The sequence below is a fragment of the Ascaphus truei genome, chromosome 1, assembly GCF_040206685.1.
Source record: "Ascaphus truei isolate aAscTru1 chromosome 1, aAscTru1.hap1, whole genome shotgun sequence".
Classification (NCBI taxonomy): Eukaryota; Metazoa; Chordata; class Amphibia; order Anura; family Ascaphidae; genus Ascaphus; species Ascaphus truei.
In genome coordinates this window covers 549,124,751-549,150,891 of record NC_134483.1, presented here as the reverse complement: position 1 = coordinate 549,150,891, position 26,141 = coordinate 549,124,751, and the positions used below count along the sequence as shown (strand labels likewise).

Here is a 26,141-nt window from a genome sequence, read left to right as displayed (position 1 = left end):
CAGTAGACTTGTCAGTGAAGATGCAATCCTGGAAAGTCTCCCCACTGTCGATCCATGCCTGGACCTGGACCACTCTTTTTATTTTGTTTACGTCCCGTATCATGGGGTACGCTCTGTAATGACAAGGAATAAATAATTTTAGCTGTACAGTACAGTTTCCTAAACAACACTTTTACCTCATGTACTGTCCAGTACTAACCTCACACGTCCATATTTCCATCCAATGCTGCGTCTCATCTTCTTTATGCTGGTCTCGGATACAGTGAGATTGTGATTTTCCTGCAGAGTGTATTTGACCCTTAATGCACTCTTCTCATCATTCTCCTCACTTATTTTGTCCACCAGAAGAGATGTCTCCCTACAATGTAAAGAAAAACAAACTATAAATATGCCGCAATATAAAAATATACTGTATACTGTTGTAATATAAATATACAAAATATATATACTGTTGTAATATAAATATAAATATGCAAAATACAGTATATACTGTATACTGTTGTAATATAAATATAAATATACAAAATATATATACTGTTTTAATATAAATATAAATATGCAAAATACAGTATATACTGTATACTGTTGTAATATCCAAAATATATATACTGTTGTAATATAAATATGCAAAATACTGTATATACTGTATACTGTTGTAATATAAATATAAATATACAAAATATATACTGTATACTGTTGTAATATAAATATGCAAAATATATATACTGTTGTAATATAAATATAAATATGCAAAATACAGTGTATACTGTTGTAATATAAATATACAAAATATATATACTGTTGTAATATAAATATGCAAAATACAGTATATACTGTTGTAATATAAATATAAATATGCAAAATACAGTATATACTGTATACTGTTGTAATATAAAAATAAATATACAAAATATATATACTGTTGTAATATAAATATAAATATGCAAAATAGAGTATATACTGTATAATGTTGTAATATAACTGTAACACCTTTCCCCCCACCTATCGCAGATAGGGACCATGTGGGGAAATCTACACTTATGTTACCTGGTGTGGTGCGTTACCTGATAGGCTCACAGAAGACCTGAACTTTCGCCACTGGGAGCCTGGGGTTACCTGATTCGTCGTACACAGCGCCTCCACCTGTAAGGGTTCCCACCTGAGTGGGATGGTCCTCTTACAGGAACCACAATAATAAAACACGCACACAGTGTATGCTAATAACTGTTTACTATTGTAACTACTAATAATAACTCCGGTACCTGTACCACACAGAATAATGTGTATACACACACACATGGACGTGCACTGGGTGCACACATCAACATAGGTATTCCCCAAAGTACCTTATGTCCAAACCCCACCCACGTGTGATGGAGATAGCGCTATCCCTGGATGTGTTGGTGCACTCTTTATAGATACCTGCCCGGGCTCCAGCCATGGGTGCCGCTATACACTGAAGTGGATCCGCCTGATCCGACGAGACGTCCTCCTACACGTGGGGTGAATTCCAGCGTGGATAATATCACCGCAGCTCCGCACCGTTTGTACTTTGACAGGGATCCGTCTGCAACCGGCCGGCCGCAGTCACTGCTTGGCGGGGCCTCCGAGAAGATAGTCTCTATATAACTCTGGGGGGTCCGAGCCCAGACCCAGTAATCAGGCTGCACACTACTGAGTGGCTTCTAACTTAACCAAATAGCTAAAGGGGCAGAACTCCTCAAGTAGGGCCTGTCCCTGAAGCAACCATAAACTGGGGCAATGGTAACTTATCTGGGGGTAACTAAGCCTAGTGCTAGGGGCTACTGCTCCCTGCACACACCCTAACTCTCCCAGCTCCAACTGTTCACTCTTTTTAAAAGCTGTCTCAACTGTCATCTCTCACAGCTTCACTGGTTGCCTAGCAACATGTAACTGCATCCTCTCTTACTTGTCCCTATTCAGAACTGCCAGCGCAGGCTCCCTTGCACTGAAAAGGCCTTAATTGCAAATGCAGCCGCCCTATTGACTAAGCCGCAGCATGTGACAATCCCCTGGGGGATACGGGGGCTATACACTCCCCCTGGTAAAATCCCAACGGCCTCGCTTGGGTAGCAGACATATAACAGAGATTTATATAATGAAAAATGCATTGCATAAGTTATACAGCAAATCACATGCACTTGATCAACGGTACCCAACATCATCACGTTGATACCCGAGGCCAGCTGAGTCTCATAGTGACTGACTCCTGGGAGTCTTTTGGAGCTCATGATCGGGGGATACAGTCTCTAATCCCAAACCCTCTCCTCCTCCTGGTAGAAGGAATAGTAAGGGATCTTGGTACCAGACATTTGCCCGGCCATCCGCAGCATGGATGATACAGGCCAGGGGGTCTCGCCCCTTGCCTCGGTCCACCACATGGTGAATGAAGCGCTCCATAGTGCGCATGAAGGAGGCAATAATTACCAGAGCGGTTTCAGCACAGTCTTGGTTCGCTCCAATAATCTCTTGAGCGGCGACGTCTTCTGGGGACATCACAATATCTACGGGCAGGTCCATGTCTTGGGACGAAAGAGCTTGAAGCTTCCTCTGGTAGAAGTAAGCACCGCGCATGGCCGCTGTACTGGATATCTTGATGGGGTCAAATCTGCTCTCTGGTCTGCAGAGATATTCTAGGGGGGACACCTCCACCAGGACGCGATGACAGGGTGAGCCCATCGCCCGGTTGACCCTACCTTTGGAGCCACCATGCTCCACGATCACCGGGGAGCTCACACCTGACACCCCTGGGGCAGTCAACTTACCCCTGTCGTCATTGGCAGGTACTGATCCCAAGCCTGGGACCGATGGTACCATCGTTGTAGGCCTGACCGGCCGCAGTAGGGCACACGGGCCCACAGCAGAGTCTGCAGTAGGTGGGGCAATCAGCCCGTTGTCCTCAGCTTCACTTGAGTGGTCTGCCGGCAGGCGCATCACCACGGCTGATTGACTACTGTGGTCAGTAGAAGAGAATGGGGGTAGGGACGCCTTACCCTTCGTTGGTTCAAACACCTGCGGTTCCGGCATTGGAACCGAATCTGGAACCGATTCTGGAGTTGAGTCTGGAACCGCTGTTAGGGCGCACGGGCCCTCCAAAACCTCTGCTCTTGAGGTAGGTAGATTGGCAGCATTGACCGACCCAGTAGAGGGGTCTGTCGCATCTTTCTCTGCGGTTTCCGTGGGCCGCATCAGCATGGGTTGCAGGAACTGTGCTCCGCAACAAGCACTCTTGGGTCCCCAAGTCAGTTCTCCATCTGGAAAATCACATTTGCTGCAGAAACATCGTACGCACCCCTGCCTGTCCACTTTTGCCACCAGAAGTTCTACTGGTAGGTGATAAGGGTCAAAGTCCATACCGCCATACTTATTCTACTCCTTTTGTAAGCACGGCACAAAAGATAGGGTGCTTTCACTCCTTTTACTCGCCAACCTCTGTATAACTGAGGGTGCAGTTCACTGCATCCTGTTTCTCCCTGCCGGGGAACAGAAGTGGTGGACTGAGACTCACTTACGTCACGGGGGTGGAGCTCTGGTTCTCGCGCCAGACCCGGGCTGGTTACTGTAACGCATTGTGGCGCAGCCTGGCCGCCATTAGCACGTGCGCTCTCCTGACTTGGTGGGAGACGCCATTTTGAGTGGGACTCATTATTAGCCTCCCTGGATGCGGGAGCCAAAGAAACTTCTAGGTCAGGATAGATAATTGGGCACCCATTAATCGGACCCTCGGGCAGAGTTAGGAATTGGGGACCGTCTTCCTCACATATGGCATGGCCTACCTTTATTATCATGGCACTCCATTGACAGAGGGAATCATACTTTTGCCCTATGACCCATGCTTGTTGCAGTCCAGGGAGTTTGTGAACATGCGCCTGGATGTCTGATGCGAATGCGCATGCAGGAACTCCGCCCACAACGACCAGGCAGTTCGGGGTCGGGCTAAGTTTTGTGGCCCATGCGTGGACCTCCTGCCTTGAGGGCACCCACATAGTGGAAAAGTAAATTGGACAATTTGCATGAAAAATAGGACAGGGCACCCCAGGTCTGAGATCTCAGCAGCGCCCTCCAAATGTAACACCTTTCCCCCCCCCCCTATCGCGTGGGGTGAATTCAAGCGTGGATAATATCACCGCAGCTCCGCACCATCTGTACTTTGACAGGGATCCGTCTGCAACCGGCCGGCCGCAGTCACTGCTTGGCGGGGCCTCCGAGAAGATAGTCTCTATATAACTCTGGGGGGTCCGAGCCCAGACCCAGTAATCAGGCTGCACACTACTGAGTGGCTTCTAACTTAACCAAATAGCTAAAGGGGCAGAACTCCTCAAGTAGGGCCTGTCCCTGAAGCAACCACAAACTGGGGCAATGGTAACTTATCTGGGGCCTCTGGGGGTTACTAGGCCTAGTGCTAGGGGCTACTGCTCCCTGCACACACACACCCTAACTCCCCAAATAGCTAAAGTGGCAGATCTCCTTACGTAGGGCCTGTCCCTGAAGCAACCACAAACTGGGGCAATGGTAACTTATCTGGGACCTCTGGGGGTAACTACGCCTAGTGCTAGGGGCTACTGCTCCCTGCACACACACCCTAACTCCCTCAGCTCCCAGCTCCAACTGCTCACTCTTTTTAAAAGCTGTCTCAACTGTCATCTCACAGCTTCACTGGTTGCCTAGCAACATGTAACTGCAGCCTCTCTTACTTGTCCCTATTCAGAACTGCCAGCGCAGGCTCCCTTGCACTGAAAAGGCCTTAATTGCAAATGCAGCCGCCCTATTGACTAAGCCGCAGCATGTGACAATCCCCTAAGGGATACGGGGGCTATATAAATATAAATATACAAAATATATATACTGTTGTAATATAAATATTACATACAGTATATAGATCTAGAGTACAATATTTTATATGAAAAAAAAAGTACATTTAAGTTGTATAAATATACTTACACGTTAGTTACCCTTTGTGCCTGTGACGGTAGTGAGGGTTTGGCCCAGGATTAACGGGGTTACTCCCCAAGGGCCCCCCTCTAACCTCGCCAGGGAGACAAGGGGTTAACTGGGCTGAGGCCCAGAAATGTGATTTAACCATTGTTATAACATGAAAATGTTTATTCCCCTGTGTAAATGATGTTGTTGCTGGATCAGGGTCTGCATAACCCACCCACTGGGACTTAAGGGGTTAATGAGCTACAGTTTAAGAAAATTCCACTGTATTATGTCTTTTCAGGAAATCTGGACTTCAAAGGGTTAATTGAAGTTGAATGTGAAAAGCAGAAGGGTTGTTAGTGCACCGTTGGTTAATACCTGTTTGCAGCCAGCCCCTGAGTCTGGGGGTGCAGCCTCCGGGGAAACCCCCCAAGTACCCACATATGAAACATATAACTTTGTCATAAGGGGGACATATAATTTTGATATTTGTGCCTCTCTGGGGCAGTCTTACAATGTACAGGCCAAATGCTAACTACCTCTGCCTGCCTTTGTAATGCATGAGGAACCAAATGGTGCCTCATATGAGTCTATTCACGTTTGATATACACTTCCCGTGAGGAAGCTTGCATATCAACAGAGAGGTGTGACACCTAGGATCAACAGGTAATGACCTAATTGTTTATGCAAGAAGCAAAAGCCTGCTTCAAAAGGTTTTATTGATGGGGCCAGGGGGGGGGGGGGGCTACCCCAAACAGGATATCTGAATTGGTGTCCTTATTAAATATAAGAATATTATGAGATGTCCTTGGCTGAAAAGGATAAGAGTTACATATTTGTAATCGTGGGATTTAGCATATCTTTGGGAGTCTAAACACTGTATATATAACGGCTGCTAAATGTCAGATATTAATATCTCTATTAATTTTCATATTACACTGTAATTTTTGGTCTCTCTGCGCACGTCAGGTGTCAAGGATTGTATTAATATATCTCACCTGACAGTGTGTATTACGGAACGGAAGTTATGCAATGATTTGCAGTAAATATGAAACTTTGGTTGAGTTCTGAGGAACCCCTGTTGTGATGAGCAGGAAAGGAGAATTTACATACTTGGTCATCAAAGACTAAGTGGCTAATTGCTTATGCTTGGCCCAAGCTGACCAAAAGGAAATTAACCAGAGTAAGTGTAACTTTTTACACTGGGCGCGGGAAGTCCAAACCAAGCTTCAAAGGCTTGAAAGGGACATTTGCTAGCCGTCACGGCACCTAAGGTTACAGATAGAGGGACAAACGGTATATAAACTAGCTGTCCACCCTCTATCAAAGTTGTTCATGTTCATTGTTCTTCATGCAAATGATCTTCATGCATGCATGTATCCTGCCTGTTTTGCTGTGATGTCAACTGACATATGGGAGAAGTGGCCCAGTCTGTGATCCTGATGGCCTTCTGTCCTAATCTTTAAGTAAGTGTCTATATTTTGCCTGTTATTTGTACATTATTGTGTGTTCACCTTTATCAAGGAATAAAATCACTTTATTATATCTTAAGTCTCGTCCCAGTTCAAACCCAGGTATATATATATTTATATATAGTTTTGGTGTAAATTACAGCCTGTCGCAAGCTCTCGTGACAGGCTTGTAATTAACTGGTGGCAGCTGGCGGGACTGAGCTGGACCTGGATTACAGTATTCTGCGGGGTACTGTGATCCAGTGGGAACTTGATGGTAATTGCAAGTTCCTGGGACTAAAGATATTGAACACACAGTGTACAACATATAACACAAGATATGGCACCTCCTCACTGTTCCCCTACTTGTGAGAAGCATTTCCTCCAGAACCAAAGTGCCGGCCATCCGTCTGACTGGAGCCGGGCACCGAGACCAGAGGAGTGCATCAAGTCGGCGCGGGGACCAGCAGCCAGCAAGGCTGAGAGAGAGACAGCAATGGGTGAGCATGAAACCCGGCAGGCTGAGCAAAGATCCACAGCTGCAGCTGCTGTAACCATCACACCGCCCGGAGAGCAGGGAAGGGACCCAGCTCCGGGACAGCAGAGACTTGTGGAGGGGGCGGGTGGTCTTGCACCAGGAGAGGTATTGGCCGTTGCGGCGGCCAGTCCATTTTACCCAGAATTGCTGGCCCTGATGCTTGCGCAGGGAGAGATGTCCCCGGCAGAGCGGCTCGAGCAGCTGAAGCTGGCAATGATCCGACCCGCTTATCCCCTCCCAGAGCCCGGCGCTCAGGCAACTCCGCTCTGGACTCCGTTGCCCCTTGCTGGGGTTAGTCCACCGGTGGCGGAGAAGCACCGGCAGTTGCTGCGGCACTGCCAACAAATGGGCCACAATAATGCCCAGTGCCCTGACCGTGCGCGGTCAGGCGAAGAAGCCCCTCAGGGCCCACGCTCACGAGCTGCGGAAAAGATGACCCAGTTAGCGGCATCCTCTGATGGCTCCCGCCCAGCCGGGGCGACAACCCTCCTCGGGACGTCTCCTGGAAAACCTGGACGGGCTGCATCAGCAACAGCGGCGGAGAGTAGCGGCCATCCACCTGATCCCGGCGGAGAACCTGCGGAGGCGGCAGAGAAGACGCCGCCACTCCGGCATCCTGCCGGCGGCAGTTTTATTTGGGGGGAGGGACAGGGTTTGTGGGAGGGGGTTATTTTACAAAGTTTGCATGGAGCTGTGTTCCTCCACAAAGACCTGGGACCCTTGTCCTGCACCGTTTTACCTGTACCCAACCCGGGCGCTGTTGCGGCAGTGGCCCGGCGCTGCCCAGCCAAGATGGGGCCGGCGGCGGCCGCTCCAGTCCCCCTGCAATTGGGACCAACAAAGGCGGCGGTCTCTGCGGGGACCAGCGAGGTAAGCCAGACCAAGTCGCAGACTGACCCTGACTTATTTTTCCCTATGACTGTACCCTGTTGTTTCACTATAGGGGTGACCGGGGGGTGGCAGGAGATAGGGGTACCAGGGGAGGGGAAGGACGGGCAGCTTGTAGGGCAGCTAGATGTCCCCATTACCCTGGTGGAGCAGCAAGGGGACTCTCAGTTAAGAGCCCCACTGTTGCAGCCTTGCTATGGGCTGGAGGTGTCCGGGGTTGTGGCAAAGTTAGACCACCCCCGGATTACCTGCCAGCCAAGAGCTAAGATGGGTGCATCTGCACCAGCAACCCTGAGCTCATCCCTGTTAATGGGGAGACAGTGTCAGGGAGATGGCCTCACTCAGGTGTCCCTAGGATCCAAGTTAGGATTAGCTAGGGAGAAGCGGAGTGAGGGGAGGCTGCAGGTAGGTAGCCAGCATCAGTTCGCAGGGGAGGGGAAGGAAGGGCAGCTTGTAGGGCCGCCAGGCTTCCCCATTACCTGGGTGGAGCAGCAAGGGGACTCTCAGTTAAGAGCCCCACTGTTGCAGCCTTGCTATGGACTGGAGGTACCAGGGGTTGTGGCACAGTTAGACCACCCCCAGATTACCTGCCAGCCAGGAGCTAAGGTGGGTGCATCTGCACCAGCAACCCTGAGCTCACCTCCGGTAATGGGGGCACAGCGTCAGGGAGAGGGGCTAGCCCCGTTAGCACCCAGCTCTAGGGTAGGATTGCCTGGGAGAGGGTTGGGTGGGCCAGTGGGAACCGGGGAGGGAAGGCAGCAAGTGAGCCAGCCAGTTTTTCCCGTTACCCTGGCAAAGCCTCAGGGGGTGTCTCAGATCAGCAACCCCCTGTTGCAGCCTAGCTATGGGCTGGGGGTATCATGGGCAGGGGCCAGTTTGTGCCACCCCAGGGATACCTGCCAGCCAAGAGCTAAGGCGGTTGCATCTGGAGAGATGCCCCTGGGCTCATCCCCGGTAATGGGGAGACAGTGTCAGGGAGATGGCCTCACTCAGGTGTCCCTAGGATCCAGGTTAGGATTAGCTAGGGAGAAGCGGAGTGAGGGGAGGCTGCAGGTAGGTAGCCAGCAGCAGATCTCAGTGAGAGAAGAAGGGCTAGTGGTAGCCAGGGAGGGAAAGCAGCAGGTCTTGCAGCTAGAGTTTCCCGTTACCCTGGCAGAGCCCCAGGGGATTTCTCAGATCAGCAACCCCCTGTTGCAGCCTGGCTATGGGCTGGAGGTATCCGGGGCAATGGCAGGCTTGTGCCACCCCAGGGATACCTGCCAGCCAAGTGCTAAGGCGGTTGCATCTGGAGAGGTGCCCCTGAGCTCATCCCTGGTAAGGGGGAGACAAGGTCAGGGAGGTAGGTGCACTCAGGTAGTTCCAGGGTCTGGGGTAGGATTGCCCAGGGAGGAGAGGATTGCAGGTGGGCTGCAGGGAGGTAAGCAGCAGGCTGAGGTGCTGGGCCTATGGGAGGCTAGGCAGGGAGGCACCGTGGAGCAGGGGGAGATAGGAGGTCAGTGGGGTGTTAGGCAGCTGGCAGAAGCTAGGGAGGGGCTAGGTAGGCAGAAGGTCCCTTGTTCTGACTGGCCAGGAGCTTCTGGTATTTCTGGGTCCCTATTCGGGCGCCATCTGAGAAAGTTGTGAATAAAAACACAAGTCTGAGGATATGTTTTGCAGAATGACAAATAAGTTTATTGCAGTGTACGGTGTACACGCAGAGGAGAGTTTCAAAATAAAACTCTCCCAACGACATGGTGGCATACAGGCCTTATTTATACACAAAATACTAAACCCACGCCCCCTCTACGAGGTTGCGTGTACGTCACTACATAAACAAAATATGAACATGTATATTATGGTTGATTGACAGACTCGTCCTCCATTTGCTGCCAATCAAACCAGCTGTGGCAAGATGCCATCAGTGGAAACAAACTATTCATCTGTATGTTTTTAACAGAAAAAATAACATTTCAAATCTTTCATGGTTAATATGTGATATAATAAAATTCATGTCTGTTCCTTTTTTATATGAAAATGGCTCATCCTTGAAAGGTTGCATCCTCCATTTTTATAATACGGTTTAAATAAATGATTTTTTTATTTTATTGACCCGACTCTGTTTGCTGTGCGCTGGAATTACATTGTTTGGATATCCCTGCCCTAGGAGAAAGGTGGGAATAACCTTTGCTGCAGCAATAAGCTTTGGAAGTATATTATTTATATGTTTTTCTTACATTTTCTTTTGAAGATTTTTTTGCACCATTATTTAGGGCACTTTTTGTTAAACTGTTTTAATTGCTGTGTAGCACAAATAAGGAAACATGATGTGACATTACGGCAGGAACGTCGGTTCCTATTTTGGTTAATCAGCCCAGTTAGTCCACTGTAAGCTGTATATTTACCCCTTTGTGGATATTAGTGGTCAGATAGTCATGGGATGCCAATAGCTAGCTGGCCCCTGCAGCCACTAAAGGGTTAATATATCACAAAGTACAACAAAAGTTATTTAATAAGAACAATATATGAAGAACATTGATACAGGGAGTAATGTGATTTCTGTAACTGGAGTGAGGAGGAAATATTTATTTCCACATATGAGACATCATTGTAAAATGATTAATTGGGGTGTTTCTTTGCCTTCTTCTGGGTGAATGTAACTATAACAATGTTACTTTAATTATATTCAGTATGTTGCACAAATAGAATTTTATAAAGGTTGAACTCAATGAACATATGTCTCTCATCCAAATCTACTCTGATGCATTGCAATGTTACATTAATACATTTTCTCACCATAGATGTATCTTCAGCACATGACTCATCTGTGAGCAAGAAGCAATGTAAGAACTGTCCCAAACATCATAAATTACATGAGGGGTTAATGGAAATATGTTTTAAGGACTTCAACATTGCATAAATCTGTATGAGAATTGGAACAAGATTACCAGAAACTCGGCAGAGTATTCCTATACATCAACAGCCTTTTACTAAACTTACAGACACCACAAGATAAGCATAGGGTTTAAAGAACAGAGACATGAACCCCTACAGTGGGATATACTGTAATGTTATACCGCAAATACTCCCCACAGGGAAGAAATCCTATAACTGCTCTGAATGTGGGAAAAGCTTCAGTCATAAATCACTTCTTGTTACACACCAAAGAATCCACACAGGGGAGAGACCTTATAACTGCTCTGAATGTGGGAAAAGCTTCAGTCGGAAATCAGAACTTGTTGCACACCAAACAATCCACACAGGGGTGAGACCCTATAACTGCTCTGAATGTGGGAAAAGCTTCATTAAGAAATCGCATCTTGTTAGACACCAAATAATCCACACAGGGGAGAGACCCTATAACTGCTCTGAATGTGGGAAAAGCTTCAGTGACAAATCGATTCTTGTTACACACCAAAGAATCCACACAGGGGAGAGACCCTATAACTGCTCTGAATGTGGGAAAAGCTTCAGTCAGAAATCAGATCTTGTTGCACACAAAAGAATCCACACAGGGGTGAGACCCTATAACTGCTCTGAATGTGGGAAAAGCTACAGTCATAAATCACTTCTTGTTACACACCAAAGAACCCACACAGGGGAGAGACCTTATAACTGCTCTGAATGTGGGAAAAGCTTCAGTCGGAAATCAGAACTTGTTGCACACCAAAGAATCCACACAGGGGAGAGACCCTATAACTGCTCTGAATGTGGGAAAACCTTCAGTCGGAAATCAAATCTTGTTACACACCAAAGAATCCACACAGGGGAGAGACCCTATAACTGCTCTGAATGTGGGGAAAGCTTCCGTCACAAATCAAATCTTGTTACACACCAAAGAATCCACACACGGGAGAGACCCTATAACTGCTCTGAATGTGGGAAAAGCTTCAGTCAGAAATCAACTCTTGTTGCACACCAAAGAATCCACACAGGGGAGAGACCCTATAACTGCTCTGAATGTGGGAAAACCTTCAGTCAGAAATCAAGTCTTTATAGTCACCAAACAATCCACACGGTGAGACCCTATAACTGCTCTGAATGAGGGGAAAGCTTCAGTCAGAAATCGCATCTTATCTCGCGAGATCTCGGACTTCTATGCTGTGGATGCCGGCTCCGTTCTTGATCAATATCAGTCTCTCACTCCTACTCTGTACACCGAACAGTCACTATTTTGGACTCCTTTCCTCCCCTCCCCATTCCTTCCTTCCCCCACTCTTTCTCTCCCCCCCACCCCCCTCGCACATAGATGCACATTATCTACTGGTTAAAGTGCATTCAATATGTGTTTATTATGTGGTATATTTTAGCACAATTAATTTATTTTTGTAATTTTTTGATGTATTGTATTTAATGTCCTTCAGATATAGATTCCACCTTATTGTTGTCATCTAGTTGTTGGCTTAGTCACATAGAGCTTTTTTTATTTGCCTCTTCTGTGTCGCACCTTCAGATCCGCTCCCCAGCTGATGTGTCTGATTACAGCTTTCTCTCCACTGAATGTTTCTTTTACCCATTATGTGAGTGCAAGTCCTGTTGACTACTCTCCTTTTTAATACAGTATTATGCTATGGAGCTGGCACGTCTTTCTTCTTGAAAGATCGAGATGGAGATATTTTGCAAAAGATTGACCTAGGAGCAGAAAAAGAGAGAGGGAGGAAGGGAAAAAACATAGAGTAGTGTGTCTAATAAAGTGTCACGTGTGGATGGTAAGAGATACACTCACAATTGGATGGATAAATATGGGCCTGTATCCAAATACAATGGAACTGGAACAATGTCTTGTTTGTTTGTTTTTTCTGTGACTGGTTTTCTCCTCAGCACGTGTCTTTTGTTGCAGGATTCACTCCATCTCGAATGGGCTGGTTTTCAAATTTAAGAAACCCTCCCACAGGAGGTACAGGCGCAGCACAGCCAAAATGGACAAACGAAGGAACGCTGATGGACTAACTAGAAAAAGCTTTATTGAGACAGTGTGTTAACGGGTCCTCTGACGCGTTTCAGCGCACTGTCTCAATAGGAGGGTTTCTTCTGCTTCATTGTCTGCTGCAAGCACGCCGGGTTGCTGTTGTCTTCCCCGCTGTTCCCCGTTGATCCTGAGTGACGTCACAGCCGCCGTTCACGCGACCACCCACTGCGACGGAGCAGTTGCAGGAGGGTTGGCGGCAAGAAGAGGTCTTCATCATGTCGTGGGGTTACGGTGCCACATACTGATTTTACAGTCTCTACTGGGCTGAGGATCATAGTGAGACCAAAGTGATCACTAAAGTTCTGGCGGGTCAACAAGCGATAAGGATCATAAGGTCACGGTATCATCCACTTCATCCAAAAAGTGAGTCTTTCTATCTCAGTGTTACTAGTGCTTATTTGGAGCCAGCTGCTGGGAAGGACAATGTTTAAATGTATACTCGTGTGTTATAACCAACATCAATGATTATGCTTGAAATAACATACAACAGCACCTTTCATTCTTGTGAGCACCCGATGGGTTAAACATATAGGAACAGAGATATAGGAAGACACGATATAGTGTAACACAGTTTATTAAAACATGTTAAACCCTATAAACATATAAAACCATATAAACATATAGGTTATTCACTCACACTTTGTAAGTAATAAAAAGGCAGTTGGGGAGTTTTTAATCACGCGGAGTCTCACACACTCAACTCGTGCCCCGATCAGCCCGTGTCCGTTCTATACCAGGTTATAGCCTGGTTTAGAGATCCGCTGGAGGTTCAGACTCGCAGGTCCGTGTACCGGCGTCTGTTCTCCCTGACAGCAGAACACTTCCGCGTCACGGGTCTTTCTCCCAGTATCGCGAGATCTCGTCTGCACAGTGATCCACTTCCAGGCCGCTCGCGGTCTCGATCGGGGCTCTCTTTCCTCCCCGGTCTTCCTGCTGCGTTACCGCCAGTCACCAATCACCCAACGTTTCACTGGTGAGGCTTCTTCAGGGGTTAATGCTGGCATATCTGTCCCTACCTTCTTTATAGGCAGCTCCCTGTTCCTATTGATTCCCATATGCGCAATACAATTGATTGAGAAACATCCTAACTTGTAATACTGTGCACTGACATGTAATTGGTTCTCCTAACAATAATCAGTATACATTCAGGAGAAGGATTTACTGTTATGTCATAACATTTCCATATACGCAAATTTATAAACTGCAATACATCAGGAGTAATCTACATGGGAACTTGTAAATGTGGAAAAAAGTACGTGGGAAAAACACGCCGTCCACTAAAAATACGGATATTGGAACATGTAGGATCTATCAGAAACAAACTCGATACCCCGGTAGCCAACCATGCAAACAGGTGCCAACCAGGAGATTTAAAAGCTATCACCTTCATGGGGATAGACCAATTCTCTCCAGGAATTAGACGTGGGGACTGGGATAATGAACTTCTAAAGATTGAATCAAGATGGATCTATACATTGGGAACATTGAGTCCTTTCGGACTCAATGAGGGATTTGTCTTTAGCCCCTTCATATGAATCCTATTTCTCTTACTGATATTGACCAAACCTTGCCCTCTAACATCAGTGCCTGGGTCATATTTATTTGCCCACGCATTTTTTGTATTTTGTGCATTTTTTGTAATTTTTATTAATTTTGTATTTTGTGTAATTTCTGCAGTTTTAAACAGAAACACAGCAGCCTCTAAAATAACCTGCATTCATTACATCACAACCAATTAAGGATCAAAATCAATTTTCAGTAAATAAAACAAGGACTAAGTGTGCATTTTATTCATAACTTTATTTCAAATTGATGGAACACAGTGTATTTGATACTGATATGGTATATGATTATATGTATACCTTGACTATAAACAGTGACTAACCAACACTATTACCTATGAATACTAAATTTCACAACACTAAACCCCTAGCCTAATGTGAGCAGCAACATAAGTAATGCTTCACAGAGACAAAAATCACTTTAGCCATAGATATTCAGCCCTTGCAAGTGTTGCAGTTTGCTACACACATTAGCAACAGTTTAAAGGGCATTTTGAATCTGGCAACAAGGCTGTTACTAGTTTGCAGACCACATCAGTGCACTCCTAGCAGTGGGATATTACACCAGTCCAGCAACAGTAATTAAGGGGTTAAGTATGGAAGCAGTTATTTTCTCAGTGACTATAAATACCACCCTCCACACGCAGGGACCTCCCCCCTACGTGCCCTGAAGAAGCGTTCACTACGTGAAACGCACGCGTCGGCAACCTACCTCCTGCACACGTGGGAAGCTCATTTATTTAAAATGCAGCAGCATTCTGATATTTATCAGCGTCTGTGTATATCCTAAGCTTCCCTGCCTGTGCATGTTACATGGGATCGCGCTATACAACACTATCGCGGGATCCTCCAGCCTGAGGGGCTATTGAGTTACTCACCTTCAGACAGGCAAGTCCTCGAGCACATCAGCGCTGATATAACCAAGATCAGCGCTGATGTAGGGGACTGTGCGTTATAAGTTAGTTCCTTCACTTGGTTACAGATACAGGTCAGCTGATCATTGAGAGGGAGGGTGGTGCGTATATGGGTTTCACTAATTAAACCCAGGTTCAACCATCCTTACACCACACTCTTTTGAGCTGAACATTTGGCTTTCGTACTATACATTAACCCATTATCTGCTGAACAGCATCGCAGGGGGTTACAGCCTACAACATCACATTCACTGATTAGTGCTAACCCTCCTGTGCCACTGCATACACGTTGGAAGTTGCCTCTATGCCATTATTCACCCTTTGTGCGCAGCACAGTATCACGCTCACGTAAGGGTATTTGCATATATATACCTAGTATTTGCATCTGGCTCCTTATACAGCGTCCATTGGGCAGCAACAGCAGATAACACTGACAACCTATATTGATACGAGTTAAGGTTTACCCTGGTTAACAACAACCTACCTCACCTACAGTTTAGGTGTCTATAGGATTACTTTATGCTTTAGCCAATGCCATACTATCCTGTATCTCTCTACGTAGTGTGTCCATGAGTCTGCACCTATGATCAATAGTGGGGGCTACACAGGTTCTTACCATAGACCTGGCTCACACAGTGCATATCTATATCAGGGACAGACATCACATAGGTCTAACCAAGCGCACATTATGCCATACTATAATACTGTACCTATCCTCAGTGTATCAATTTAGTGCGTATCATACGCCTGGATACACTCGCAAGGAGAGTGTCTTCAAGTGGGCTCTCAGAGGCTCCTTTTTCCTATATTTCTAGGTAGCTACTATCCGTAGCGTTTGATCCCCAATATTCATTAGGGACTCTATTTACACCTACCCACCTTACCGTAGGTGGGGTATTAAGGATACAGTCACGAGCTGTTTATTATCATTTAATTACGTTTTAACCCCCTATTTTTTATTCAAGGTTATCAATAAAGTATATTTTAAATTTACAACATTACATTCCGAGTGATTGAGTGCTGCAAGACTGGGTCCTTTTTCTTTTGTATGATATTATAACATAACCACCATCTGATTCCTCGTCCCATACATATACATCAATACAAACTCCGCTGGGTGTATACTATTACTTTGCAGCCATGTTAATAAAGGGCAGACACGTTGATACATATTTAACATGGTATCACTACTTAGAATAAAGATTGTTTAATTCACAAACTGAGTGGCAGCTTATTGGAAATTACACCCTTAAAAGAAAGGATGAATATATTCAGTAGAGATTGTTACTACTCCCCATTAGGAATAAGTATCACTTATATATGTGTCCCCCGGCTCCCAGAGACCCCCCTCACCAAGTGCTGAGTGGTCGTGGGTGCCGCCGGAGGCAGCGACGGACCTGCCGGCACAACACAAAGGTGGGGGCCGGAGCAGGGAGCGATCCGAGCCGTAGGAGGCTCGGCGGCGTACCTGGCTAGCGGGGGCTGCCATTGCGGGTATCCGCGCATGCGGCGTGATCGCGCATGCGCGGGTCAGGCTAGAAAGTTACGGCAGCCCTTAGGGAGTTGCGCATACATAGTAGGATCGCGCACGCGGCCGCAATACAGAAGCAGCCTCCACAGGACTACAACTCCCATGAGGCATAGAGAGGCAGGCACCAGGTGCCTCAAGGTGGCCAATGAGAGACCAGGATTCCCAGACAGGCAGATAGATACATTTCACGGGCTTTGGAGCACGGCAGTTGGAGCCGGGAGCAAGAAGGGGAAGGAAGGGTGTAGGGAGCAAGTGGCTCCTGCACCAGGTAAGGTTCCCCAGGTCCCAGACAGGCCCCAACTCCCCACTAGGTTAGTGGGTAAGTAATAAGGGACGGCCCCTAGGTTAGGGACCCTGCCCTTAAGTGTGTGCAGTCTTGTCAGTGTCACGGCTGTCAGTGCTGTGAGTGCTGACAAGAAGGCACAGTGAGTGTGCAGTGTAGCTGCAGGTACCAGGTTGGTTGCAGTACGTTTGCTGCAGGTACAGTTAGTGCAGTGGGTTGCTGCAGGTATTAGGGAGAAGTTAGTCAGTCAGGACCAGGAAGAGCTAGGGGAAGGAGGTGAGTGCAGGGGTCAGTGACCCACTGCATTAGGCCAGTAACCCCTAGGCCCCAGATAGGTCCTAACTCCCCAGCTTGTGGTGTTACAGGGACAGGCCCTAGGTTAGGGACCCTGTCACAGTAGTACTAGCATTAGATAGGGACACAGCGGACATTGCACTCCCTGAGAAGAGACTTGGGCTCAAGTCTGTGCCTAAGAGACAGAGACTATCTCCAGGGTGGCATCGCCCCTGGCGGACAATCGTGCAAGGAAACACCGGATCAGACGGGATCCCCAAGCTGCAGATCCTTTTCGAAGTTGCTTGCAGGCCCGAGTGCAGGAGCGCTCGGCAGGTACCTTCCTAAGTGCACCAACGTATCCTATACATATTATAATTACACATAGTGGCAGCACTGACCACAGGGCAAAGGGGTTAGGCTGTGGACACGGTGTGGGGATACACGGTGGTGGGTAGGTACACTCCTAGTGGAGTGAGAGACACTTTGGACTGAGTTACATGGTGGAGTTACTCTCTAATGGAGGTATTAGTATTAAGTGTGTTATTTCCTGCATATATATAAACTGGTATATACATTCCTGTGTATGTGGTTATTGTATATGTGGGTCCTGTGTAGGAAACCTTCTACATCCCTAGAACTCTACACAGGTGGAGGCGCTGAAACCGAGAACGTTCCAGAGGATTCACCCCAGGCTCTCACTGGCGGAGGCTCAGGCCCCCTGTGAGCCTGACAGGTATAACGCACCACACTGGTAACACATAGGTTTCCACCCACACACACTGTATCTGTGATTGGGATAGAGGGAATACCCGTTACATTTGGAGGCACTGCTGAGATTCTGACCTGGGGTGCCCTGTCCTATTTTTCAGTCAAATTTGTCAATTTTTCACCATGTGGGTGCTTTCAAGACAGGAGGTCTACACATGGACCTTGAAGCTTAGCACAACTCCTAACCACCTGGTTGCTGTGGGGGCAGTCCCTGCTGGCGTGTCTTTGCTAGACGTCCAGGCGCATGGTCGGAAACTCCCTGGGCTAGCTCGTACATGGGTCAGAGGGCGAAGGTATGATATCACCTTGCAATGGAGTACTATACTGATGTATGTAGGCCATGCCATAAGCGAGGAAGATGGTCCCCAATTCTTGAATCTGCCCGAGGGTCCGACCGATGGGTGCCCCTTTATTTAACCTGATTTGGCAGTTCCTGCATGAACCGAGAGCCCTAGTGTAGTTAACAGGACTGTGATTAAAATGGAGGCTCCTGCAGCAAGGGATGCTAACAGTGAGTCCCACCTAAAATGGCAGCTCCCGCCAAATCAAAATGGCACACGTGCGGCTGACTGACAGGCTGCACCAAAATGTTTTGCAGAAATCTGCCCGGGACTGGCGGGAAAACCCGAGCCCCGCCCACGCCATATGAGTGAGCACAGTGAACAGCAATCAGCAATTTCTGTTCCCCCTAAGGAAAGTACGGGATGCAGAGAAACACACTCTCAGCTGTATGCAGTATGGCGAAGAAAAGGAGGGAGCTTGTCTTTTCTTTTGTGCCCATGTTTGCAAAAGGACTTAAATTTGTCTGGTGGTATGGACTTTAACCCCTGTGGGCCACCAATAGACAAGCAGGTGGTAAGGGTGGACAAAGAGGTGTGCATACAATGTGTTTGTACGCAATGAGACTTCCCAGGTGGAAAATTGACTTGGGGACCCAAGAGTGCTTGCTGCGGAGCACAGTTCCTGCAGCCCATGCTGCTGCGACCTACGGAACCCACAGAGGAAGATGCGATGAACCCCTCTACTGAGCCGGTCAATGCGGCTAATATACCTACCTCAAGAGCAGAGGTTTTGGAGGGCCCGTGCGCCCTAACAGCGGTTCCAGACTCAACTCCAGATTCGGTTCCAATGACGGAACCACAGATGTTTGAACCAACAAAGGGTAAGACGTCTCTACCCCCATTCTCTTCTACTGACAACGGTAGCCAATCAGCCGTAGTGATGCGCCTGCCGGCAGACCACCCAGGTGCAGCTGAGGACCAAGAGTCAACCGCCTTATATACTGCAGACCCTGCTGTGGGCCCGGGGGCCCGTGTGCCCTGCCACGGCCTGTCCGGCCTACAACGATGGTACCATCGGTCCCAGGCTTGGGATCAGTACCTGTCAACGACGACAGGGGTAAGTTTACTGCCCCAGGGGTGTCAGGTGTGAGCTCCTCGGTGATCGCGGAGTATGGTGGCTCCAAAGGTAGGGTCACCCGGGCAATAGGCTCACCCCGTCATCGTGTCCTGGTGGAGTTGTCTCCCCTAGAGGATCTCTGCAGACCAGAGAGCAGATTTGACCTCATCAAGGTAACCAGTGCAGCGGCCATGCGCGGCGCTTACTCCTACAAGAGGAACCGTCAAGCTTTTTCGTCTCAAGACATGGACCTGTACGTAGATCTGGTGAGGTCCCCAGAAGACGTCACCGCTAAAGAGATTGCTGGGGCGAACAAAGTCTGTGCTGTGAACGCTCTGGTAATTATTGCCTCCTTCATGCGCACGATGGAGCGCTTTATTCACCATGTGGTGGACCGCGGGAAAGGTCAAGGCCTCCTGGCCTACCGCATCCATGCCGCGGATGGCCGGGTAAAGGTCTGGCTAAGAGACACTGTGCTATTCCTTTCACCAGGGGGAGGGAGTAGTAAGGACCCTGTGAATGTTACCCCAGAACATGCTCGCCAAGAGATTATCCCGGGGGAGGCTCACAGACGTCAAAGTGAGGTACCCTCACATGATCAGTTAGGGGCACCCCACAAATGGTCTCAGCAAGCAGCTGACACTCAGCTGGCTTTGGTTATCGTATGTGAACTGCATTGCACCCTGTTGTTTAGAGTCAAGAGTGATCAGTTGTACATATCATGCTCTGCATTTTTATTGTGTAAACTTATGCCGAGTGACGTCGTTCCCCAAGCGGGACGTTGGATTTTTCACCAGGGGGAGAGTGTAGCCCCGGTGTCCCCTGGCTCCCAGAGACCCCCCTCACCAAGTGCCGAGTGGTCGCGGGTGCCGCCGGAGGCAGCAACGGACCCGCCGGCACAACACAAAGGTGGGGGCCGGAGCAGGGAGCGATCCGAGCCGTAGGAGGCTCGGCGGCGTACCTGGCTAGCGGGGGTCGCAATTGCGGGTGCGCGTGCATGCGACGTGATCGCGCATGCGCGGGTCAGGCTAGAAAGTTACGGCAGCCCTTAGGGAGTTGCGCATGCGCAGTAGGATCGCGCATGCGGCCCCAATACAGAAGCAGCCTCCACGGGACTACAACTCCCATGAGGCATAGAGAGGCAGGCACCAGGTGCCTCAAGGTGGCCAATGAGAGACAAGGATTCCCAGACAGGCAGATAGATACATTTCGCGGGCTTTGGAGCACGGCAGTTGGAGCCGGGAGCAAGAAGGGGAAGGAAGGGTGTAGGGAGCAAGTGGCTCCTGTACCAGGTAAGGTTCCCCAGGTCCCAGACAGGCCCCAACTCCCCACTAGGTTAGTGGGTAAGTAATAAGGGACAGCCCCTAGGTTAGGGACCCCGCCCTTACATGTTGGATGAGCCTTCAGCCTCGCTCATGGTTCAGTCGCAGCAGTGAGGTGGTGTTACAACTTGTGTTAACTGTTGCACTACTGTGTGTTCAATATCTTTAGTCCCAGAAACTTGCAATTACCATCAAGTTCCTACTATGTTACAGTATCCCGCAGTATACTGTAACACAGGTCCAGTTCAATCCCGCCGCTTGCCACCTGTTAATAATAGAGCTTGTCACGGTAGGTTATGACAAGATATAATGAACACCAAATATCTGGGTTGAACTGAACGAGGCTTAGATATAATAAAATATAATTTATTCCTTAAATAAGGTGAACACAGAAATATAGTACAATTAACAGACAAGAGGATAACACTTACTTAGGGTTGGGGGATGGTGAAGTATCCAATAGCAATTCTCCAACAGTCCAGTGACATCAAGATAGAATCAGAAGCATAACTCCAGCACAACTAAAAACTGTAGGGTTGACACAGTTTATATACCTGTGCAACCCTATTCTTAACATTGAACACAGCCTATTGGTGAACAATTATCTAACGTGGAGACTAACAGACTAACCCATGCCCTCAGGTAACAGAGTTTGTTGATTGACTAATACTTAATCCCTAGACATTGGGTAACAATCAAGGCAGTTACTTTTTGATCACCGTGCTTAGGCTACTCAGCCGTCTGCAATCATGACCTATTAGCCTAGCAGATGGCGTCTGCATTTTCAGAACAGATCCAAAATAAAATACATATACACTTTAATATCTACACATATTAATAAATTCCATTCTGGTGGGCTCAGTGGGTCGACCTTTGCCAGTTTTAATGCCTACAGTGACTCCGCATATTGGCCAAATATGAACTCTCTGCGATCTCCAGGACTGGAGATACAGAAATGCACTTTAAAACATTAAAATACATGCTTATAATGAAACATGGGAACAGGGGAACATACATTTTCAAGGTACAACAAGGTGCAAACCTCATCCCTGGACCGCAGTCCAGTTAACCTCTTGTCTCTCTGGTGAGTTCAGGGGATGGCCATATGGGGTGCAACCCCTTTAATACCGGGCCACCCCCTTTCTCCCTCTACAGGGGTCATAAATGGAAATTTAGCCCATCTGTGTCTAATAATTAAAGACACAGATTGAGTTATCTTAATTTGCACAATTCTTTACTTAAAATTTAATACCCAGAGTAATACATATAGCAGTGGGAATATACTGAAATCCTAAATCGCACAATATTACACAGAATCCATAGCATAAACTTAATGCAAAGAGAAGTGTTAAATAGAGATATAACTCATCTATGTCTGAATGTTCAAGACACAGATATGGTTATCTATGATCACACACTATATATCTTATAATCTATATAGAATAGTTCATATATACAAAGTATGTTATATAGTATATAAACTCAATGTAGAAGAGAGATATTACATCAGTGGATAAATTGACAAGTGTTATTACACACACATAATACCTCTATATGGCAAAGGGATACGGATTAATTTAAGGCACAGACTAACACATAGTCACACTGATAATAAATCTCTAATGTAATTTGGAAGTTATGTCTCACCCAAAAATGGAAATGATAGAAAAATGATACATAGTTAATAGGCAATAAAGAGAAGCATTTTTTTAAATAGTCGTTTACTATATTCAGCAACATACCTGAATATATTCCAATTAGCTATACTCAGTGACTGGCGCATAGCAATAGAGTAGTATATTATGTGAATTAAAGACAAAGGAGCATGACAACACCACATTGCACAGATATAAATGCAAATTACGTAACAGCACACTTATGATAACAATGTGAATTTTCAGTATTGTGACATATATGAGGGAACGGTAGGGAAAAGGGTATATTATGGCCCTCAATTATTGCAGGGTTTCTACTCCACGGTTTGGAGATTTACCAAGGAATCCCGACCGGGACTTCTAGCTCTCCCTGTTTTCACAGGACTGCAGCACCTGATTGAGCAGGGAGATGATTAAAAGGCAGAGCTTGTTTTACTCTCCGAGAAGTGTGTACTGAAAAGCTGTGTTCTGCTGAGGAAAACAAAGACTTTTGTTTTGTTTGTTTGTTTTGCTCCTGTTATCTGCTGTAGCATTTGTATGGCAAAATAATCAGGCCAAAGCTTTTCACCTCTGTGTCAGAAGACTGTCTCCTCTATCTGGAAGGCTGTGTGAAAGTGCTGATCCCTGGACAAAAGGTACTGTGACAAAGTACCCTCTTGCTATGTATGTAATATGATAAATGCTGATAAACACAAGGACATGATGGCAGTAAATAGTACATAAACATTTATTAACAGTGTTGCGATCCTATGCACCATGTAATAATAATAATAACAGACTGAGAATCCAAGCGCTCTATATCACTCCCTTAAAAACGGCCCCAAATCAATATCGATATTTAAGCCTTGAGGTATGAGGGGTTTCAAAACATAAATCCAATATGTTTCCTGCCTTGAAATTTGCACAATGTTGTTGCCTCCTCTCCATTTAGATTTTATTTTATCGACCTGTAACAGGGGACTTATCCCTGTTCACAAATTTGCCTCTAATCCAGCAGTGTGGTGGTTAACTGCTGGTAGCAAATTAACTAACACCACCTGGCTGATTACAGGTGGTAGAAAAAGCCTGCCTTTGAGACAGGAAGTGAGACTCCTTAGCTCAAGTGTGAGCTGAATAAGGAAACAGAGGTTCTTGAGTCTACCAGGAGAGACTGACTAAGAGAACACAGATCTCTGGAGCTGACAAATAAGACTTCTAAACCTGGATGCTGATAATCCGGAGAAAAGGCAGCAACCCTGGAAACAGATAAGACTTCTTTTTCCATTGACTGTTGTCTATATATATATATATATATATCTATATGACTTGGGCTGATGAATAGCCTGGGTAGCCAACCAGTTAAAAGGGGCTGGAATAGAAGGATACATATATGCCAAAGTGGAGCAAGTTTTATTGGGCTCACTATTTCTCTGATGTTGATTTTTGCTGTGTTTAAAGCGACAGGCACAATAAAGCCTTGTTTTAATTTCACCTTAAAACAGTCTCCATTATGTATCTCTGAACATGTCCTCCTACATGACCCCTATGAATTTAACCCTTTGGGGCCCTGAGAATGGAATTCCTTAAAGTGCTGGGACACGCTATGCTGAAGGAAACCTTTTTCAGTGTTTGTGATGCGTTGGGCTATCCTAACCTCCAGCTTCCGTGTGCTGTGGCTGCATATTGCTTATTGCAGGGACACCGCAACACACATTATATCATCTGAATTACAATCTGTTACATCCGACATCGCAAAGATTTCTTCTGTCACTTCCCATTGTACATTTTTGAAGGATGCAGGGAGGTGCCTATCCCATAAATGATAAATAATCATACGATATACAGTTTCACACAAAATCTTGAGAAAGGTCCCGTGGGGGGGGGGGGGCTTGAGGCACAGTGAGGTGGGGGGGCAGAAGAGGCACAGTGAGGTGGGGGCAGAGGCACAGTGAGGTGGGGGAGAGGCACAGTGAGGTGGGAGGGGAAGAGGCACTGTGAGGTGGGGGGGAAGAGGCACAGTGAGGTGGGGGGGAGAGGCACAGTGAGGTGGGGGGGAAGGGGCACAGTGAGGGGAGGGGGGAAGAGAGGCACAGTGAGGGGAGAGAGGCACAGCGAGTGGAGGGGGAGAGGCACAGTGAGGGGAGGGGGGAGAGACAGAGAAGGGAGGGGGGAGAGAGGCACAGTGAGGGGAGAGATGCACAGTGAGGGAAGGGGGAGGGAGACACCGTGAGGGGTGGGGGGAGTGAGGCACAGTGAGGGGAGGGGGAGAGAGGCACAAGGAGGGGAGGGGGATAGAGACACAGGGTGGGGAGGGGGAAAGAGGCACAGGGAGGGGAGGGGGAGAGAGGCACGGGGAGGGAGGAGAGGCACAGTGAGGGAAGGGGGGAGAGAGGCACAGTGAAGGGAGGGGGGAGAGGCACAGTGAGGGGAGGGGCAGGCACAGTGAGGGGAGGTGGGAGAGAAGCACAATGAGGGGAGCGTATAGAGAGGCACAGTGAGGGGAGGGTGGAGAGAGGCACGGGGAGGGGGAGAGGCACAGTGAGGGGATGGGGATAGAGGCACAGGGAGGGGAGGGGGAGAGGCACAATGAGGGGGGGACAGAAGCACAGTGAGGTGGGACAGAGGCATAGGGAGGTGGGGATAGAGGCACAGTGAGGGGAGGGGGAGAGGCACAGTGAGGGGAGTGGGGAAAGGCACAGGGGAGGTGGGAGAGAAGCACAGTGAGGGGAGGGGGGAGAGAGGCACAGTGAGGGGAGGGGGGAGAGGCACGGGAAGGGGGGAGAGAGGCACAGGGAGGGGGAGAGAGGCACAGGGAGGGGAGGGAAAGAGGGGCACAGGGAGGGGGAGAGGCACAGTTAGGGGAGGGGGAGAGGCACAGGGAGGGGGGATAGAGGCACAGGGAGGGGAGGGGGAGAGATGCACAGGAAAGGGAGGGGGAGAGAGGCACAGGGAGGGGGGGATAGAGGCACAAGGAGGGGAGAGTTAATGAGGCATAGGGAAGGGGAGAGGGAAAGAGGCATAGGGAGGGGAGGTGGCGAGAGGCACCGGGAGGGGGGGAGAGGCACAGTGAAAGGGGGACAGAAGCACAGTGAGGGGCGACAGGCACAGGGAGGTGAGGGGGAGAAAGGCACAGGGAGGTGGGGATAGCGGCACAGTGAGGGAAGGGGGAGAGGCACAGTGAGGGGAGTGGGGAGAGAGGCACAGTGAAGGGGTTGAGGCACAGTGAAGGGGTTGAGAGGCACAGCGGGGGGAGGGAGAGAGGCATAGGGTGGGGGGAGAGAGGCACTGGGAGGTGGGGAGAAAGGCACAGTGAGTTAAGTGGAGGTGGGAGAGAAGCACAGTGAGGGGAGCTGGGAGAGAGGCACAGTGAGGGGAGGGGGGAGAGGTACAGTGAGGGGAGAGGGGAGAGAGGTACAGTGAGGGGAGGGGGCAGAGAGGCACAGTGAGGGGAGGGGGAGAGAGGCACAGTGAGGGGAGGGGGAGAGAGGCACAGTGAGGGGAGGGGGGAGAGAGGCACAGTGAAGGGAGGGGTGAGAATGAGGCACAGTGAAGGGAGGGGGAAGAAAGGCATGGTGAGGGGATGGGGGAGAAGGAGGCACAGTGAGGGGAGGGGGAGAGGTGCAAAGGGGGGATAGAGACAGTGAGGGGAGGGGGGTGAAGGAGGCACAGTGAAGGGAGGGGAGATAGGCA

The 26,141-nt window shown here is 48.1% G+C and overlaps 2 pseudogenes; one reads left to right on the top strand and one right to left on the bottom strand.

Moving 5' to 3' along the window:
- LOC142468303 (uncharacterized) overlaps positions 1-16,461 on the top strand; it is a 50,787-nt pseudogene extending 34,326 nt beyond the window's left edge.
- The window catches only part of LOC142468046 (uncharacterized), a 196,274-nt pseudogene that overhangs the window by 60,392 nt on the left and 109,741 nt on the right, over positions 1-26,141 (bottom strand).